Source organism: Capsicum annuum, chromosome 2 (genome assembly GCF_002878395.1).
Source record: "Capsicum annuum cultivar UCD-10X-F1 chromosome 2, UCD10Xv1.1, whole genome shotgun sequence".
Lineage (NCBI taxonomy): Eukaryota > Viridiplantae > Streptophyta > Magnoliopsida > Solanales > Solanaceae > Capsicum > Capsicum annuum.
Genome location: NC_061112.1, coordinates 90,481,607 through 90,497,909, shown reverse-complemented (window position 1 = coordinate 90,497,909; position 16,303 = coordinate 90,481,607).

Sequence of the window (16,303 nt, the reverse complement as noted above, 5' to 3'; positions counted from 1 at the left end):
CTTAATTTTTCCGACTGATCATTCATTTGTCGCGACAAACAACCCTTTTATTGGAAGAAATCTAAGCAATATTGATCATTGATAACTATTCCAACAGATCACTCATATGTTGCAACAAATGTATGACCTATTGCATAAACCATTCATCTTTCTCAACAGATAAGTGATATGTTTTGTATTGTGGCAACAAATTACTCAATCGTTGCTATAGGTTAGTTAACTGTTCTAATATATCACACATACGTTGCAACAAATATGTGATTTGTTACAGAAACCACTTATTTTTCTCAATAGATGAGTGATATATTTTGTATTATCGCAATAGATTACTCATCCGTCGCAATAAGTTATTTAACTGTTCTAACAAATCACTCATATGTTGCAACAGATGTGTGATATATTACACAGATCATTTATCTGTCTTAAAAGATCAATGATATATTTTGTATTGTTGCAATAGATTACTCATCTATTACAATAGGTTAGTTATTTAGTGCAACAGATAACCTACCTGGTGCAACAAATGTGTGATTTGTTGCAACTGTTACTTTACTATTTTGCATGTTAGATTTAATTTTATCCTTTTTTAATGATGCATTAATCAACTATAATGTATTTTCTTATTTTCCTACTAATTTTAGATAATATGTCTCCCAAAATAATAGAAACCAAATCAAGTCCAAGTAATGGAACAAGTGAAGTAGCTAGGCTACATCCACCACTCTATGATCTTGCTTTACAAATGTTATCTCAATCGGGAGTAGAATATGATGAACACCGGGAGGAGGAATGTTTCCAAAGAGATGATCCAAATGATAATATCCCTTCCACTGAAGAGTTGGTCAAAACCTTTAGCATCAATCATTATCCTGTGAGAATGCAGTGCTATAGTGCCACAGATTTAATGGGTGATTTCGTGGTTAAGTCATCCATGGGAAAATCTTTTGACACCTTCAGAAAAATACCTTGAGAATAAAAATTGGATGCTTATTTCAGGGACAACTGCTTTGGGAAATATCTTGATTTATCGGAGGACAACAATGCTCATCTCCAAAGGAAAATGGTATATGAACTTCTCAAGTGTAGGTTTATGTATGGAAACAAAGATAAGATGGATGAGATATGGATAAATTACTGTGGCATGACTATTTGTTTTGGTTGGAAGGAGTTTGCCATAGTTACTGGACTAAAATACTATCTTCATTTCCTTCTCATGTTATACTTATTCTAACCCATAAAAAAACCCCGCACATCCAAAAAAGGCAAAGGCAAGTCATGTGATCGTGATGGCCTGGTGTTCATTTGTAATGACCCGAGACTGCCCCCTAGTCATCACACGGTGCTTAGGACCAATAGTGATCCCAAGCTAACCTTTGTACTGGCATATTATTAAGAAACTAGCCTAAATATGTATAAAATGATTGATTTTACTGTGCAGAAATATAATCATGATGAAATATGAGAAAAATACAATACTAACACAATTTTACATTTTGATAAAACTGAAGAGCGGAATTGAAATTACATGACTGATACTAACTGACATCTGTGAAGCCTCTACTATACTGACTATAGATAGCTGGGATATGACCCCAACTACTACTAATCAATACATATGAGTAAGAAAGTAAAGTACATAAATAACATCTAACTGAAGTCCCCAAAGTAGGAGGACTCATCATCTTCTATCTGAAATTTGCAATTGTCTAATCGTGATAGATGAACTATAACTGAATTGGTACCTATATTATGAGACAATGTAGCACATAGACGTATACGTGGATCAGTACTTTTGGAATGTACTGATAATGTAGGGGTGAATGCATAAGTAAAACAATATCTCAATAGTACTATAAATTTTATAAAAAATGCATGCTAAATGTAGTGACTCACATAAGTTGGAATATCTGAAAATTGAAAATCATAATCATGAATAGCAAAACATACTACATAAATCTAGTGAGTCATCACATTTAGTTTCTAAAAGTTGTACAAGTATTCTGTCTTTAAATCATGCTGTTTAAGTGTATAAGGACTCACTTCTATATCTGTAATCTGAAAATTTGAAATCTCATAGCTAATATCTTTTGTAAAACAATGTCTAAATAAAGTTGTGAGCCCTTTACACTTCGTTTCTAAGAGCTTTTTTGTTATTCTTTACACTTTTCTATAAGCTATAGGGAAATACTTTAAAAAAACTATAATGCAAGTCTTTACTATTAGAAAGGTTCTTCTAAATAACGTACACTATATGAGCTATCATAGTGTCCAATTTCTAGTTCCCTTATGGGAAAACCTCACGTTGGGGAGAGGTGTCACACTCTTGCCAAGGAGTATAACCTAATCTAAGTAATCATATCTGTATTTGTCATCCATATAGAAATGGAAATAATCTGATAAATCTAAATCCTACGTTGGCTCATAGTTCTAGGGCATGATAACATACCCAACTCGGTGCTAAATACTACTTCCTTTAATCTGTATGCTTAATCTGTTGGAAATCCGCTTTTAAAACTAATATGATGGTTTATAATGGAAACTAACTGTATATTTGTTAATTTAAACTGTAACTAAAACTGTAAAGTGAATTCCATATCCTCAAAAGATCAAATCTTTATTCAAAATCTGAATGTAAAAAGTCATGGGATGCTTAAAGCATAATCTTCTTGAAATGTCAATATTCAAACTAGGGCTAATAACCCATGCATCAAATTCATGTCAAATCATTATAAAGTTCATACTTGATAATGAAAATATTGATAATTCTATTCTTAATCTGGAAATTACTGAAATATGCCTGAAAATAAGAAAATAAACATGCAATTCAACATCTAAATCTCTCAAAATCTCATAATCTTGCAAATAACAATATTGAGTATGAACCCTAATTCAAAACTCAGGTAAAGTTATCTTCAAAAACCAATTTTGGGCACCATGATGAAAGAATTATCCTTGTTGAAAGCCCCCACATACCTTAATTAATGAAATTGATGAAGGCACTTGAATTTGAATCCCTATTTGTGCTCTTGAAGATTGTTTCTTGAAGTTCTTGAATTGTGAACCTTGAATTTCGGGTTATCTTAGAAAAAGAATGGTGGAATTTGAGTTTTCTTGGAATTTGAAATTGAAACTCTAGGGTTTCCTTAGATTGTAAATTGATGAATAATAAGTATATTTTGCTCCAAATACCCTAAATCTTTTGTTTTCCACGACTTGGGGCTTGGGAAAAAGACTAAATTGCCCTTGAAAGATTAAGTTTAGAACTAGAGCCTATTTTTCACCTCAGCACAATGTGGTGCTATCACATCGTGTTATTGGAAATAGACGAGCTTTATTTTACACCCTGGAGCGATGTGGTGCTATTGTGTTACGTCACTGGAAATGGACGAGTATGAATTTGCACTCCTCCGCAATGCGGTACATGCTCTACCACAATTTCTGGAGCGACACTAGCCAATCGTAATGAGCTGCTGGAAAGGGTCAGACGAGACTTTAGGATTCACTATGATATGGTGTAATCATGGTACTTCACCGGAAAGAGGACGAGTGAGAATCTTCCATCTACTGCGACGCTGTACTATCGTGCTGTCCTACTGTTTCTCACTAAAAGTGTCATAACTTCTCAACCGAGTATCTGATGTAAGAAAAATTGGTATCATTGGAAAGATGATTCAATTATCTTCATATTGGTAGGTCTATAGTTAGAAAATTCTATACGCATCAAGAGTTATTTTAATACCCCGATCATTCCTTAAGTCTAAATCCGTCTTTTGAGTATATGAAAATGACTTTAAATATGAATGATGATTGAACTATGTAGAATTTCCCTAATTTTGAATTTTTTTCCTGTATAACATTGAATAAGCTTTCCATTGATACCAAATTCGCCTAAATCTGACACTTGGGTGAAAAGTTAGAGTCATTTTAGTGAGACAGTGTGCCACCTAGCACTTTAGCGCATTGCGGAGCCAGCCAAAATGGCAATTGTCATTTACCAGTGAGCCTCCGCAATATTGACGCATCGCGCCAAGCCTCAATATTAGGATTGTCAAATTCCAGTGCACCAACGCTATTCTACCGCATCGCGGTGCCCTTCCAAGTCACAACCAAAGTGACAACGCGATTTCACCACGTCGCGCCACTGAGCAGTTTCCCAATTGTCCAAATCCTGTGAAGGATCACGATCCTGGTGCATCGCGCTAGGGCCAAAAATCAAGCTCCAATTCTAGAATTTGCTCAAGGGTATTTTGGTCCTTTTTACCCGTTCTTACCCTCTCTCTATATATATCCAAGTAGAGAAGAGAAATTTATTTTCTCTCCAATTTCTTTCCAAGAACATTCAAGAAGCTAGGGTTTTCTCTCAACCCAAAAATCCAATCTTCTCTAAGAAAATTCAAGAACCTTCCATAAATACCTTCAAGTGGTTCAAGATTTAATATATCTAAGTCAAGGCATCAAGAAATTTAGCTCAAAAGTGCAAAAAAGAAGTTCCAATCAAGTTTCTTCATCTCAAAATCATAATCAAGATATGTGGGGCTTGAACAAGAATATCCTTTTATTCTTGTGCCCAAAGATTTAATTTTTACTATTGGAATTTCATGATCTTTGCAAGTGGATTTGCACCCAAACTACTTTATTAATGATTTATGAGATTTGAGTTGATTAAGTTTGATATTTATGATTATTTTACCACCATATTTCTTAAATTGAGAAATTTATTCCATGAGATGTATATTGATATTATGAAATGATGATTTCTAAAGTGATTTAAGATAAGCGTCATGATTTATGCTTTTTCATGAGGAGTTTGATTATTGAATATATATATATTGATATTTGATCTTGAGAGTCAAGAATGTGTTCTATGATGTTTTGTCGAAGTTTTGACGTTTGATATGATTTAATGAGCAAGTCTACTTGATGTTGAGAAAGATTGTTTTGAGTTGAATCGAGTTAGGAATCCACAAATTGTTTATGATTTATAGATGAGATATATTTATGATTTTGGTCTCTATGATAGACCTTTGAGTTGATTGAGGTGGATTTCCTAACGCGTTCTGAGCTAAGTCTGGGAGGAGTATTTAGCATTGAGCAGAAAGTGTGGGTTCAATGCATCCTACTTCCCCAGAACTACGTGCCACAGTTGGATTGATATTTGAGAGCCAAAGTGTCGAGTTTGTGATCACAGAGATGAGTTTGAGGTTATACTCCATGGGAAGAGTATAACGCTCCCACCAATGTGGGGTTCCTTTCTTAGGAGGGCAAAATATTGGACTCCATGCGGCTCACATAGTTTATGTCTGTTATATGAAACTGCCAAATCCATAATAATTTAAGTTTCTTGAGTTACCGAGTCACTCTAAGTCATGAGTCAAAGAGTTTGAGTTGAGTCCAATGATTTATGAGATTTATGAAGCATGTGTTACTGTTGATGATTTATGAGAAACTATATTACAGTTTAATTCAAGCGAAGAGAGTCATTATTGTTAGCATGCATGATTTTATTTTACACTTATGATATTATTTAAAAATATTGCATACACCCCCACATACTCAGTACATTCCCAAAGTATTGACCCATATATATATGTCTATGTGTTACATTGTCTCATAATGTAGGTACAAGTTATAGCGCACATACCACATTCAGTCAGTTTACAACTTCCAGTCAGCAGGTAGTGAGTCCTTTTTATTAAAGGGCTTGAGTTAGTTATACAGTTCAAGAAGTATTGTATTTTCTTATTTTAGTCGTATTGAGCTTGGATAGTTGGGAGTCATGACCCAGCGAACTAAAGTCAGTACCAGTAGAGGCTTCATAGACAGTCAGTAGAAGTTGATGTATTTAGTTTCAATTTTATTTTGTAAAAGTAGAGTGGTAATCTTGTAAAGTTCATATTTGTATTGATCAAGTTCAGAAAAGTGTTATGCTTTTACTAATTTTATATCGATTTAAGAATTTTATTCAGTTGCTTATGAGTTATGCCAGCAGGAGGGTTAACTCAGGGTCACTTGTGCCCTTAAGCACCGTGTGATATCTCGGGACCCAATTTTAGGGTGTTGCAACTTGGTATCAGAGCACAGAGTTCAAGTTTCCTAGGGTGTCTGTAAAGCCATGTCTAGTAGTGTCTTATGGAATGGTACAGAGATGTTTGTACTTTTCTTTGAGAGGCTACAAGGCATTTAGGAAAGGTCTCCATTCTTTCAAGTCCTAGATCGTGCTATAGAAAGGTTCTTTGAGAAACTTATATGGATTCTCATCTTACTTTATTCAGGGCATCCCCACCTTATTTTTAAGGTATTAGAGACAGTCAAGCTTAATTCTTTGCAGATATTACTTTCTTAAACAGTCTCCATAAATAGTTATGGAGTTGTAAATGAGCTAGAAAGTTGTAAATGTGCTAGAAAGTATCCTATTAGTGCCTTATCATGATTTTCTTATAAATCATGCAATAAGCCCAAGTCGGTTGCACTTCTAGATTCCTTTTCAAAATCTATAACGATAATCTATACTTCTTTATATATATACTGTTCTTGAGGTAACCTGATCAGCGAGTTCCAATTTTCTTCCTCTAACAATGCTCTCAGACTTACTAGTGAGGAGTTTTAGAAGGTTTACAAAACATCTTGAGTAGAGCCTTCAAGTGTGTTATAAGTTTCCCCAAGCTTAATGTTATATCCTCACCCTTATTAGTCATTCAGTTAAGACAGAGTGAGATGTGTATTCTTGGATCATCGAATATTATATGTCAAGTTTCTACCTCTCGTAATCTTGTTATCATTATGTTGTTGAAACTAAAATTCTAGTGAAGCCGTGTGAGGCTCTTTCGATTCACTAGCATAATTTCTTTGTTATCCACCTCAAATTCTTTTTCAAAATGCAAAATCAAAGACTAGTGAAGTTGGGTGAGGCCTATTTTGATTCACTAGCAACTCATTCATCTTGTTTCCTCGTGCTGGTTGGAACTGAGTTTAGAGGTGTAGTGACAAGAAGGGTGGTAAGTGTGATTTATTTAAAGTATGCATAACCGAGTCTTTTTGCATATGATCAAGTTAGTGATGAGGTGATGTGTCGTTGTACGTTAGCTCGTGAAAGAAAGAGAAGGAGTTACTAGTTAAGGTAAATAATAATTTGGTTGAAGTATGAAGAAAGTTGTTGACTGTGTGTGTTACACAAGACAAGTATAGGTTATGGATGAAGATACTTAGTGGATGAGTGTTGTTAACTTAGGTGCTCCTGATATTGCAAGAGGAAGTTAAGTTGAGGCTTAGAGAGATATGAACTAAGTTAAGCTATGTATGAAGGATAAATAGCAATGATGGGTAGAAGAAGGACGTGTTGATGGATTGTAAATGATATAGGCCATATGATTATGACCAATTATTGTTGTTATGGGGTTTAAGTGGGCTAGTGTTTATTGATGTTTTGTTTTATAGTTTCCAAGTGAAAATTTTGTGTGTGAGGTAGAGTTGTAAGTTATGTTGAGCGCTTGGCATTAAGCTTGAATGATTGGTGGCTATGAAGGTGGATATGACGATTTTTTGGTTAATGGCACCAGTTATAGGGAAGTGACCTAATATGCTTAAACAGTGTATGGAAGAGCTTAAGTTTGGTTGATTTGTAGTCAAGTTTGATATTGTATCTATGATAAGGAAGTTTGCCCAAGGTGATGTGGGGCTTCATTATTTTTTAGGATCATTGCATGTGGTGTAGATAGTGGCACAGTGGAGCTACTAGGTAGAGAAAAGACTAGTCAGGTAATGAACGATATTCTTGATGGCTAAGTTAAGGAGTTTAGATTAAAAATGTTGAGCCTTTTTGTGTGATTTTGATTCTCATTGTTTAGAAATATAAGTGTACAACTATGATATTAGTAGGCTATGACAGTAGTAGTATGGTCCATCAAAGGTTTGGAAGTATTCATGTTGAGCGTTAGAATCTAAGATTTGAAATTTTGAAGTTGAGTTAATAGAAATAAGGGTTGAAGCGTTAGGTGGTGTATACTCTGACTATGGAGATGCTCATGCAAATTCAAAGTTAGTAAGCGTGCAAGTATCATATAATGACTACTGAAGGTATAGAGGAATAGGATGTAACTCAGACGGTGGTGTAAGGAAGTGGTTGTGTGTTTTCAGGTGTAGTCATTCAGATTAAATTCTATTGTTCTTCTGTATTGATTATTTCCCAGACTCTAGAGTAAAATGATTTCAGTTTAGACTAGCGTCTATATAGTGGTTTACCTACTCAGAGTGATGGATTAAGTCTAAGGGGGAGATGATAGGACAAGTAACCAAGTTAAGCTTTCAGATTTTAAGAGATATACCAGTAAGCTGTAAGGTAGCGGTGAGAAAGAATAATGCTCGACCCATTCTTATTTCAATATTTTTTCAGTTATCCCAATAATTACTCATGCTTTACGTTTCAATTCCATGATCATAACTCGTGAATATCATAAAGAATCATGCCCTCTCTTAGTTCCCAAAAATGTGGAGCTTCAGATCTTTCAGCAGTTGGAATTACATTCCATAAATTGTGAGTTCCAATTTAGGTCATGCGGTTCATGACTCATGTACTCAAGCCTTGTGGTATGTTCAGTTTAAGTACTCAAGTAATGCTTCTAATGATCAACAAAAAAATTTAGATTTATATCGTGCATGTCCTCGGCCCGTATTTCTTTGATAAGTTTATAATGTTAAATCCTCTATTCCTCAAGCCTCAGTTGAGTGTCAAGTTATTCATAGTATCTATTCATGTGTGAAATCCTCATGCTCTAACATTTTAGTTATCTTTCCTTAATGAAGATATTGGTGGTGAATAGTTGTTTAGACGGGGGAGAGAAGATATTTCCTTATTAACGATAGAGGGTGGTATGTTTACTTTGGCTAGGTGGTAATGTGAAGTGAGATTGAGGCTAAGTCTTTGATACATGTCACGGTTAGTCGAAGTTTAATGTGTTATGATTAGGGAGATTGTTGTATGTTCGTTTTATGTAATTCCATGAGTCTGAAGGAATATTGAAGTGAAGCGTTTGTGTAGGACTTGATTAGTTAGGAATATGTCGGGTGTGCTTGCTTAAAGTGAGAGCATGGGAGTTGTTCTTGATAAGAGGTGTGTAGGATATGAAGAAGAGGCTTTATAAGTGTTTGATTAGGAATGCATATGTGGTTATGAAGATGGGATCGAAGGTCGTATTTGTGTACATGTGGATGAATGCATTGCACATTAGTAAATAGCTAGTACTAGGTGGATTGGAGTTGTCAAAGTGGTAATGAGAATTACTCTTGAAGTAAGAAGTTGTAAATATGTAGATGTGTGGAAGTCCATGATCCAGAATGGTGTCATGTGGCGAATCTTGTGGTTCTAAGTCAGGCATGAAGACGATGAGAGGGTTTGGTTTGAGGAGATATGAGTAGATGGAAGTATCAGTGCCATGTGAGGATTATAAGTCGTATCGATCAAGTATAGTATCTAAAGGGTATAGTATAGTCGAGAGAGTGTTTGAGAAGTGTGGTTAAGTTTGAATGTACGGAGTTGCATTGCTTGAGGCCTAGTACTTCTATCCCGACTTATGATTTATAGGTTTATGTTCCAAGCTTTAGGATTATGGCAATTCTATGATCTCTGACTCAGATGTCTTGTTTAGATCTTGCCTAAAGTTCCTTTCTCCTTCATACCATTAGAATTCCTTGGAAGGGTATTGAAGAAATCCTCCACTTAAGTATGAGTATCTAGTACGATTCAGTTTGCATAGTCAGCCGCCCAGTTTTAAATTTGGCAGATAGGTTTTTATGGTTTTCCATTTTTTGAACTAGTCTGGTCTTACTACTCAAAGTTTCATAAGTATGGTCAATCCGGTAAGTAGTTGATCGCACACAAGATCTGCGAATTCAGTTCAGTATATGTATCAGGCATCAGCTTCAGATTCAGATATCTAATTATGATTCAGTCTGTAAGCATTCATTGAATGATCCTTATTTTCCAAGTATTCTAGCCCAGACAATGTAATACCCATTGTATAATCTTAGCTTTGTTTCTCATGACCTATGCCTGCATAAATTATCACTTCACAGTCTATGAGTATGATTTCACCCTAATCACATCAAGTGAATCCTAATCTCTCATCATGAGCCTGCTCTTTATTATAAGCAGAAGGTAAATCAGCCTAGACTCAGTTGAGAATTATAGCTGTCCTCTATTCTATTATTTTTCCAGTCTCGGATTCAGCGGTATAGCTATTCTCATCAAGAGTTTATAAATTCAACGAAGTACTCCAAAGTTTAGAAAGATATAGATTCAGATTAGCAAGTTGTTTCAGTTGTGTATCTCCAGTTTTCTATGTATTCTTGCCCAAACTAGCTACATTCGAGGACAAATGTTTTCAAGGGGAGATATTGTAATACCCCGATCATTCCTTAAGTCTAAATCTGTATTTTGAGTGTATGGAAATCACTTCCAAAGTGAATGATGATTTAACCATTTAGAATTTCCCAAATTTTGACTTTTTGTCCTGTAGATCATTGAATAAGCTTTCCATCGATACCTAATTCCCCCAAAGCTGACATTCGGGTGAAGAGTTAAAGTCATTTTAGTGAGACAGTGTGCCACCTAGCACTTTAGCGCATCGCAGAGCCAGCGAAAATGGCAATTGTCATTTTTCAGTAACCCTCCACGATATTGACGCATCGCACCAACGCTCAATATTAGGATTTTCAAATTCCAGTGCACCAACGCGATTCTACCGCATCGCGGTGCCCTTCCAGGTCACAACCAAAGTGACAACGCGATTTCACCACGTCGCGCCACTGAGCAGTTTCCCAATTGTCCAAATCCTGTGAAGGACCATGATCCTGGTGCATCACGCTAGGGCCAAAAATCAGGCTCCAATTCTAGAAATTGCTCAAGGGTATTTTGGTCCTTTTTACCCGTTCTTACCCTCTCTCTCTATATATCCAAGTAGAGAAGAGAAATTTATTTTCTCTCCAATTTCTTTCCAAGAACATTCAAGAAGCTAGGGTTTTCTCTCAACCCAAAAATCCAATCTTCTCCAAGAAAATTCAAGAACCTTCCATAAATACCTTCAAGTGGTTCAAGATTTAATATATCTAAGTCAAGGCATCAAGAAATTTAGCTCAAACGTGAGAGAAAGAAGTTCCAATCAAGTTTCTTCATCTCAAAATCATAATCTAGGTATGTGAGGCTTGAACAAGAATATCCTTTTATTCTTGTGCCTAAAGATTTGATTTTTACTATTGGAATTTCATGATCTTTTCAAGTTGGTTTACACCCAAACTACTTTATTGATTATTTATGAGATTTGAGTTGATTAAGTATGATATTTATGATTATTTTACCATCATATTTCTTAAATTGAGAAATTTATGCCATGAGATGTATATTGATATTATGAAATGATAATTTCTAGAGTGATTTAAGATAAGCGTCATGATTTATGATTTTCCATGAGGAGTTTGATTATTGAATATATATATATTGATATTTGATCTTGAGAGTCAAGAATGTGTTCTATGATGTTTTGTCGAAGTTTTGACGTTTGATATGATTTAATGAGCAAGTCTACTTGATGTTGAGAAAGATTATTTTGAGTTGAGTCGAGTTAGGAATCCACAAATTGTTTATGATTTATAGATGAGATATATTTATGATTTTGGTCTCTATGATAGACCCTTGAGTTGATTGAGGTGGATTTCCTAACGCGTTCTGAGCTAAGTCTGGGAGGAGTATTTAGCACCGAGCTGGAAGTGTGGGTTCAGTGTATCCTACTTCTCCAGAACTACGTGCCACCGTAGGACTGAGATTTGAGGGCCAAAGTGCCGAGTTTGTGATCACAGAGATGAGTTTGAGGTTATACTCCCTAGTAAGAGTATAACGTTCCCGCCAATGTGGGGTTCCTTCCTTAGGAGGGCAAAACGTTGGACTCCATGTGACTCACATAGTGTTGGTTATATGAAACTCCCAAGTCCATAATAATTTAAGTTTCTTGAGTTACCGAGTCACTCTAAGTCATGAGTTAAAGAGTTTGAGTTGAGTCCAATGATTTATGAGATTTATGAAGCATATGTTACTGTTGATGATTTATGAGAAACTATATTACAGTTTAATTTAAGCGAAGAGAGTCATTATTGTCAGCATGCCTGATTTTATTTTACACTTATGATATTATTTAAAAATATTGCATACATCCCCATATACTCAGTACATTCCCAAAGTGCTAACCCATATATATGTCTATGTGCTATATTGTCTCATAATGTAGGTACAAGTTGTAGCGCACATACCACATTCAGTCAGTTTGCAGCTTCTAGTCAGCAGGTGGTGAGTCCTTTTGATTCAAGGGCTTGAGTTAGTTATACAGTTCGAGAAGTATTATATTTTCTTATTTTAGTCGTATTGAGCTTGGATAGTTGGGATTCATGACCCGGCTATCTAAAGTCAGTACCAGTAGAGGCTTTATAGACAGTCAATAGAAATTGATTTATTCAGTTTCAGTTTCAGTTTCTAAAAGCAGAGTTGTAATCTTGTAAAGTTCATATTTGTATTGATCAAGTTCAGAGAAGTGCTATGTTTTCGCTGATTTTATATATATATAAGCATTTTATTCAGTTTCTTATAAGTTATGCCAGCAGGAGGGTTAGCTTGGGGTCACTTGTGCGCCTAAGCACCGTGTGACGTCTCGAGACCCAATTTTGGGGCGTTACAGTAATATGCTTTTAAAGTTAACCCTTGACACACTAGGAGCTAAATGGGCCTAAGAAAAGTATGGGGTATTACAATATCTCCCCCTTGGAAACATTCATCTTCAAATGAGACTACTTAAACTGAGGATACTGAGGAACAGAGACTATATGCGGGAATGCACAACTAAAACAAAGCTCGATGTCTAAATCTAAATCATACGGAGTGACTAATTGCACTGAGAGTTATGAACTAAGGTGACTGAGATCATATATTGAACATTCACATCTGGGAACATACTTACATGACTAAGTCTAAACATTAAAACCTCTATCATAAAACTAATTTCTGAGTTGACTTGCCTTTACTTACTATAAGTAGCTGATTTATGCTGAGAGTTTAGAATTCGCTTGAAGTGTTCAAGATGCAATCATACATATAGATCTGCGAAGTGATAAATTATGTAGGAATGAATCATTATACAATGAGGCTAAGATCATACAATAGGTATTACACTATCTGAGCTAGAATACTTGAAAAACTAAGACCATTCACTAAATACTTATGAACGGAATCATGACTAAATATCTAAATCTGAAACTGATGCCTGAGGCATAGAATAAGCTGAATTTGCAATTTACATAGGTGCGAGCAAACTACCTCTTTTAGAATGGCCATACTCACGAAACTTCAAGTAGTAAGACTAGACTAAATAGGAAGTTGGAAAAACTATAGAAATTTGTCTGTCCGACTGTTAAACTGGATTGCTGGCTATACAGACTAAATCATATTGAGTGCTCATACGCAAATAGAGTATTTCTTCAACACTTTTCTAAGAAATTCTAATGATATTAGGGAGTAAAGAACTCTGGGAATGATTTGAACAAGACATCTGAATAAGAAATTTCAACATTGCTACAACTCTATAGCATGGAACATAGACCTATAAATCATAAGCATGATAGAATTACTAGGCCTTAAGAAATACAACTTCTTACTTTCAAGCTTAGAAAAACCTCTCAAATACTCCCTCAACTATACTATCCCCCTTTAAATACCATATTCACTTGATTCAACTTATAATTATCACATGGGCATTGATAAATCTGTCTACTAAAGTCTAAATTGAACTAAATCCTCTCATCATGGTCAAGCCTAACTTGAAATCATAAAGTACTACACATAACACCATAATACTAGTCTGAACAATCAATTCAGTACCCCAAGCATTATCATAACTGCTCACCTCTAGGATAATTCTTCTTATCACTTTAACAGCTAAATTCAGCCTCTTACTAGAAATTCATTATTGCACAACACACCTATCCTCTTATATACCAACATGACATTCAAGACTATCTTCATAACCACATATGCACTTCTAAACAAACACCCATAAAAGCATCTTTCTCATATTCTCTATATCTATATCAATAAAAACTTCCATGCACTATTCTTAAGAAGACATGAATAAAATATTCTCAACTAACCAAGTCATACACAAAAAGCTTCACCTCAATATTCCTTCACTTATAGACTTATATAAAACAAGCATACAACCATCTTTCCCATCATAACATATTTACTCTTTCCCATCTACACAATTATTCATCATCACTATCTTGACCTAAGAGAAGGTCATTGAAAGGTTGAAATACCAACGACTAAAACATGAAGGGATACTAAGCATAACTTGACACTTTACTAAGGCCTGAGGAATAAAGTATTCACGATATCAATTCATTACAGAGGTCAAAACTAAGGATATACATGGCAAAATCTGCATTTTGTTGACCATTTAGAGTGTAGCATGAGTGCCCAAAACTGAACATACTGTAAAGCATGAGTACTTGAGTCATGAGCTGCATGCCCTGAGTTTGGAGTTCATAACTTCCTGGAACATGATTCGTACTGCTGAATGAACTAAAACTCCTTATACTAGAAATTGGAAGAGTACATGATTCTCTATTATGTGCATGAACATGAACTATGATCGTGGAAATGATACATAAGGCATGAGTAGATATCGGAATAACTGAAGTACAGCTACTGAAATAAGATTGGATTGGGCTTCATCCTCCCTTATGGCTATGCTACAACATACTGACATCCCTACTAGAATCTGAAAGCTTGACTTGGTTCCTTATTCTATCATCTCCCCCTTAGCTTTAAGCCATCATTCTAAGTCTGTGGAACCCTTTACTAAACTCTAAAATGAACTACACTTACTGCACTCTAGATCCTGGAATACAATAATACACGTAAATAATAAACTTACTCTAAAAGACTGCACCTAAAAGTGTAAGATCCACTGCTAATACTTCTTTTTGAGATACAACTCTATCTTTATATAGCCCAATAGTAATCATATAATAACTTGAACACTTACTAACTTAGAACCTCCATGAGTATCATCACGCCTATTGTTCACACCATCTAGAACTTTAACTCTGATTTATATTAGCTCAATCTCCGAGGATTCAACTTAGATTTTAACAAGGATATCTCCAAACCTTTAATGAACCATACTACTTCCGTCATAGCCTACTAATATCATATCTCTAAACTTATATTTTTTCCTAAACCATGAGAATCAAAATCATACCAAAAAGACTCAACATCATCTATCATTAACACCTTAACTTAACTATTAAGAACATCAAATACTATATAACTAGCCTCCTTTCACTTAGCAACTTAATAGTACTACTAACTATACACAACACATAATAACAAAGGAATAAAGCAACCCCATATCACCTTGGGCATACCTCTACATCTTACGTACAACATCATACTTAATTACGAATAAAATGGACCTAAACTCTTGCATATACTATCCACGCCTACTAGATCACTTCCATTTAACTAGCATCATAATTGAGTAGTCATTACCTCCACCTTGGTGATCGTCCACTATTCAAACTTAACGTCTAGTGATAAACATGATTTATAACCCAGCCTCACATATTATTCTCACTCGAAAGCTATAAAATATAGCATCAAGAATCACTAGTACACTAGAACCTCATAATAACAACAATTAATCATATGATTGCATGGTATATCTTATTATAATACATTAGCACCTCCTCCTTCTACACATTGCTACTATTTACCCATCTATCCACCTATGTTATTTTCATATCTTTATAAGTTTCAATAAAATCCTTTTTGCAACCTCAAGGGAAGCCTAAATTAACAATACTAAACTACTAAATACTTTCATTAATAACCAATACTTTTCTAACAGAATAGGTACCATCAATAACTCTGTTCATACTTCAAGCAAACAACAATTCACCTTAACTAATTGCTCTTTCTCTATCTTTCTTGCCACTACTCTTCTATACTCATACTTTCGACTATAAAAAAAGTTTTACTACTTATAAATCATAACACTCTAGGTTACAATATTCCTTGAATGCAAACTCTATTTAACAATCTAGGTTCACACTATCTTCTCTCATGAGCACTATCTGTATTAAAGGGTTAACGAGGAATCTGAATATATATCTTACTCTATCTTAACTGAACAACTCATATGGATGAGGACATAAAATTTTAACTTAAGGAACTTGTAACACACTAGCAAGCTCCTCTCAAGCCCCT